The sequence below is a fragment of the Sceloporus undulatus genome, chromosome 1 (assembly GCF_019175285.1).
Source record: "Sceloporus undulatus isolate JIND9_A2432 ecotype Alabama chromosome 1, SceUnd_v1.1, whole genome shotgun sequence".
NCBI classification, from domain to species: Eukaryota; Metazoa; Chordata; class Lepidosauria; order Squamata; family Phrynosomatidae; genus Sceloporus; species Sceloporus undulatus.
In genome coordinates, this window is record NC_056522.1 from 253,408,963 (window position 1) to 253,415,430 (window position 6,468).

Here is a 6,468-nt window from a genome sequence, read left to right on the forward strand (position 1 = left end):
GAAAGGATAAATGATTGTGGCTGCCAACTGGCTTATGAAGCTGGGTGCTGTGTGGATGTGCACACAGAAGCTGGCCTCAGGAAAGTGTTGGTAGCTGCAATTGCGAGCCTTCTGTGTGCAAATTACAGTCCTGCACTTCATGGGAGGAAGGAGGAGTGGTCACAACCACCAACATATTTCAATTCCAAGGCTGGCTGCTAAGTGCACATTCACAATTTTGCTTGTCAATGGGAAGGGGCACTACATGGAATGCAAGGCAACAGCAGGATGGATATGATGTTGTGTGATAAGTACTGGCCAAAGAAGCTTTTATTCTGTTAAAATTCTGATTCTCTAGCCTCATGTGATAAAGTCCTAATTGAAAGAGGAACGTTCTTCAAGGTGATGGAGAATGTATGTATGGAGAATGAAACTTGATTGTGGCTCCAAGCAGCTTCCAGGAGAGGCACCAACATTCCCAGTCCTTCAGTCCTTCCTGAAATAAGTGCTACAGGGGAAATGAACTGATTGGGAACTCATGCTAGAAGCCATTCCAAACACTTTCCTGGTATCCAAGCATCCCTCCAACTTTCCTTTCATGTTGTAAATACTCCCTGATAAGAAGAACATATGTGTTTCTTCTTTCCCTTCCTCCTTCACCAGGAATAATCGCAGAACTGTTCCTAGAATTCAGAGGCATAGAACTTTATCGCACACCTTTTCCCCCCCGTTATGGGAACTGGAAGGGGACTCTTGGGGCCACGCGTGACCTGCAAAAAATGGATTTTATTGCACAGCAAATTGTCTTCAAAAGGGCCCCGTTCCATCCCCGGCACCAAGCCATCCCCGTTCAGTGCTGAGGGACGTTAAATATTCTGGTCGGAAGTCTTCCAACCGAGGAAAATGGTGCCCCTCAGCACTGAACGGGGATGGCTTGGCGCCAGGGGACGGAACAGGGCCCTTTTGAGGATGATTTACTGGGCGATAAAATCCATTTTTTGCAGGTCGCACATGGCCCCGAGAGTCCCCTTCCAGTTTCCATAATGGGGGAAAAAAGGTGTGCGATAAAGTTTATAGCTATGCTAGTCTGGAATATCAATATGCAAAGGCTTCTTGTAGCACCTTTGAGACAATGGAGATTATTGCACACAAAATCCGCGCCAGATCCATGCTGGGTTACATGTGTGTTATAACCGTCAGCCATGTATCTTATTGCACTGTCCCATGCCCAGGGAGTAGGCAGCCCGTATCCAACACAGACTTCTCCCACAGCTTTTCATGAACAGGATTGTCCCATTCATGAAAAGCTGCCTGCGAGAGAATCCCAGGTTGGATACGGACTGCCTACTGCCCAGGCATGGGGCAATGCAATAAGATCTGTAGCTGACGGTTACAACCCATATGTAACCTGGAACGGATCCGTTCCGGATTTCGTGTGTGATAATCTCCTAGCATAAGCTTTCGTATACTTTATCTATTTCCTCAGATGCATGGAGTGTAGTAATACCCAGGAAAGACCTTTTTAATTGTTCCTGTTAGTTTTAAGCTCCCAACCTGAGTAGCTGGAGCTTCAAGAAATGGTAGTATCCCTGTGCTGCTGCTACATCATCATCATCATCATCATCATCATCATCACTTCCCCAGAACCAGGTCCCAGGGTGACCTGCATCAATTAAAACAGACACAGATCAATGAATATCAGTAAAAACATTTAAACATTAAAATATAACATTATGTACCATAATATTTGTAGGTATGTGTGGTACTTACTATAAGTAAGAATATAAATCAAATTAATTAGTTAGTAATAAATATTTATTAGCTTCTAATAAATACTAATTAGTATCTAATAAATACTAATTGTTACTAATTGAGTGTTGTCCCTGATTTTCTATCCTGTGCATGTCAGTTGTCCCTAAGACTCCTCCCTGCCCCTGCCATAGTTCATCAAGCTGAGTGTTTCACTTCCTATAGCAGAAGCAATAGCACCATAATTTGAAAAATCCATAGGCAAGACTCTAGGATTTCACAAATAAATTCCATGCAACACTATAGTGACTTCTGAAGATTTCTTAGGAACCTCTGGTCATTCAATTCATTTCCCCCAACATCAGTATGATAGTTCTTTTATAGCTCTGAATCAGGAGTGATCAGAAGGTACCTTGGGATCTGCTGATAGATCTCTGAATTATTTGGAGCAGCTCACAAGATCTATCTGTATAACAGGAGTGAACTGTGATCTGAACAAAGGGGAAATCACCCTGAAATGATGGGGTGAGGACTTCCCACAGACTTAAAGCTGTTCCTGTTATATAAATTGCCATGTTAAACTGTTATGGAAACTACAGCCTGGTATGAGACTGTAGTGCACAAGTCAAAAACCCATGCTAGGATCTGCCACAGTAGTCTCCACCTTCCACCCTGGTTGCTCAAGTGTCACTATCTCCAGGACTCAAGGACTTGGAACTGGATGGAATATTAACCAAAGAAAGGTTCTCCTCACTATGCAATCAGCTATGCTACCACATTGAACGGCAATGCAGAAATAACATGCAGTCTTGAATGCAATAATGCCTAGACGGAGATGGAAAAATGTTACTGATTTGGACTACAGTTCCCAGAATCCCCAGACAGTACAAGTGCTCTCCACAAAAGTTGGGGATTCTGTGGGTTGTAGTTCAATAAAATAATGTTTCCAAGTTCTGCTTCTGTCCTAACCAAGAAATGGAGCTATGTAGAAGAAACAAATGCCCAAAGAGAAAATTGCCCAGGTCCAGATTGTTCCTGCCCTCACAGTTCCCAGCATGCTTTACCTGACATTATGCACAGCTGGAAGGTTAGCAGATTCTGGGTCGTTCAGTTTCCTCCTCTCTCTGTCTTGCTTTGTGTTCAGAACTGGATCTCTGGGATGGTGTGAGCAATTTTATCTTCTTCCATAGCAGGGATGAGGGGCAAGAGGTGGACATGGAGAAAGAGAGGCATCTCCTGCATCCAATGGGAAACAAGACAGGGGAATGGGTGAATCGGGAAGAAGACTGGTAGGGTGATACAGCAAGATCATCAGCAGTTGCTGGAGGCATTTGGGTATACACACATCCATGCTACAAATCCAGAGCTGGATGAGCAGGTGACTAGGGGCAGCAGCCCTGGGACTGCATCCTGGGATGAGACAATATTGCCAAAGCCAGAGGGCTAAAAGGGACAGTGGGTGCAACAGCTTTAATTTGCAGTTAGTATTTCAAAGTGATCCCTACAGAGATCAGCGATGGGGGTCTCAATGGAAAAGGCCAGATCTGTAATATAGAGATAACAGACGTCAGCACTGGAGACTTTTATACGTTGAATAGAAGAAGGGATTTTTGCAGGTGTAGTTTTTCTTATCCATGGTAGTTTTAATGACTTGGTGAGATGCCTCTAAAAATCCTTTCTTCTCCACAAACAACTTCCTGTTATTCATCAGAGCCACATATGTTTCAAGGCCTGTCTCTTTTCCAAGTCCTTTATCAGAAAGAGAACATGGAAGTAATGAGTTACAACAAACATAGTAGTGTGTGGCTAATTACCCCTTGCTTGATAATGAGGGTGTAAGCAAGTTACATTTAAAAAGAAAAAGTGGAAGTGATGCTATTAGGCAAAACCAGCAACATTTTCTACTTTTCCCCCCTTCACATCTCAAGGAGAGTTTAAAGCTATTTTGAATGGATTTTTTCAAATTTTATACATTTTGCTTATTGTTCTTAACAACCTTACAAGTATTTTAAAGAACCAGGAAAGTAATGAAAAACAAAAAGTAACCCATTTAGTTACTTTTTTAACCATTGTAACAGGTAACAACAAAAATCTCTTTCCTAATAAGCAACATCTGCTGAAATGCCCTCTTTTACACAACAGTTAAAAGTACAGTAGCCCTCTTCAGTTTTCACTGTGGCGAACCCAATGTGATGATGATATATATCCCAATATGCTGTTGAAATTTTTGTGAAAAGAAATGAACATTTTGATTCAACAAATTGAATCTTTATTGATGCTTCATTCTGGTGTCATTTCATCTCCCCAAACACAAATTTTTTTGTGTGTGAAATTTAATTCATACAAAGGACATCACAGAGCCCATTTTCTTGATGTAGATATAGGAACTATACTTCAGACTTCTCTTCCCCTTACCCCTGCGCCTTCCCAAGTTAGATGGATTTTGGTGTGGAATACTGATTGTGGAGGCAGCAGGGCCAGAAGGAAAATGGTACCTTGGAAGGTATAGATGTCTACAGTAATACATGCACAAGCCATACTCAGACACACTCCAGGATGGCATCCATATAAACAAGGGCTGTCTGAGCTTCCTGGATCTCCTCTTTTTCATGTTGATGCCTTCCTCCTTCAGAACCTCAGACAGTAATTTTTGGGACTACATACCTCAAAATCCCTAGCAGGCATAATGACTGGGGACTCTGGGTGTTAAAGTCAAAATGTTTATTTTCCATAGCAGTGACAGCAAAGAGAAACAGAAGCAGTAGCTTTCAACAATCTTGCCTAAGAAATGATGAGGCCTTGTGAAAGAAGGCAATGAAATTGGTTGCTGTGATGGGTCTCAGGGAAGAATGTTTGTCCAAACTTCTCCCCCACCTCTCACCCCAAAATGGAGCCTGCACATGCACATACATTCAAGTTATGGCTTGCATGTGTGAAATAAATTGCCCCATAGGGTTGCCATATGGAAAACTGGATAAAGTTCCTGTACCTGTAGTAGCTGTGTAGAAGAGGAAATTTCAGTAGGTTTGGTTTGTTGTAATAATCACCACTTTCTGGAATTCTCTCTCCTATACAACCATTAAAGGTATACAGAAACCATCTTCAGTTTTCTCTCTGGTAAACTAACCCAGATGAAGAACTTCACAAAGTCTAAGAGAAGAAGGCCAATAATTCATGTGGGAGTCCTCTATCTTGCTGTGTATGGCTGCTTTCACAGGCAGGCACAGATACCTCAATGCTGGCTGCCTAAGAGAAAAATGGTAGGCAGTCCTAGGCCGATTTTACTTAAGCAGGTGTCTTTCCTTAAAATTGTATGGTGCTCCATGTTCCAGGAGATTTTAAGAAATGACTACGTTGAAAAGATCTATGTATACTGGTGCCTCTTATATTCAAAACACCCTTCCTTTCCCCTTCTTCATGCTTAGCCCTCAGGCTCTGAGGTATGGCCTTTTCTTCCCCACCTCCATCCATCTTCTTCCTCCTGCCAAGCCATTGACAGTTACGCTTTGTGCTTTCTAACACCTCCTCATCTTGCCGCTCGATACCTGCCTAGGAGTTATTAGAGCTGCCACTGCTGGTGACAGAAGGAGATAAATGGGCGACCAAGAAAGAAGCCCTTATAGTAGATCTGGAGGTTGGAGCTGTTGCTATCTCCAAGAGCAGGGAAAAGCATGACCAGTGGGAAGCAGGAGGCCAGCAGGCAAGGTATCTGAAAATCATTAATGAAGCCGACTCTGATGTATTTTTCAAATACAGTGAGCCCTCTACGTTCACTGGTGTTAGTGGCATAGGATCTCTGTGAAAAACAACCCAAAACCTGATACCTGAGAGAACACCTCTGTAGGAATGTTTAAGTCCTCCATCACAGCTCTATGGCCAACATCTGGCAGAAGCTGACCATAGAATTGCAGTGGAGGACCTAGAAAGGACTAGAGAGGTGTTGTCTCTAGAAAATTATGGTCAGCCTTTGGCAGAGTAACACTGGAAGACCTAGAAATTCCTAGAGAGAATATATTAATCAAATCTGTGACTAATCAGATCTGCAAAAGTCAAAGCCACAAATGTGGAGGGCCAACTGTATATACAAAATGAAATGGCAAAAACACATTCCTGTGCATGCACTCCTCTAATGCATTTCCTTTTACACCTCATGAGCAGAAGTAAGATTATTTCACGGGAATCATTCTATCTGGTCTGAACCTGGGGCTGGCATCCTATTGTTTCATCCCAGCTAGACTAGGGGCCCTATCATACTACACTGTTATAACATTGTATTCCACTTTAACAGCCCTGACAACATCATATGGAATTCTGGGATTTGGAGTTTAGGAGAGGAAATTCAGAATTATAAAATAGATGGATCTTGGGTCTTACTTAACTACAAATGTCAGAATTCTACAGAATGTTGCCATGGCAGTTTGAGTGGAATATAGCACTATAACAGTGTTGTGTGATTGGGCAGTTGACCTACTCAGTCAACTGTTGAGTGGTGAGTATATAGTAAATGGGATATAAGTAAATCCTGTTGAATGAATGGGTCTACTAGGGCTGCCAGAATGAAAACTGGAGAGGGTACCTGCACCTTTAATGGTTGCACAAAAGAGATAATTTTAACAGGTGTTGCTTGTTACCCAGTTGTATGACAAGTAATGAAATTTGATCTTCTGCACTGTTGTTCAAAGTACATGAGGCCTGTAACTGTTTCTAAATTTTGGCACTGCCCCGTTCTCCAAAGGAAAC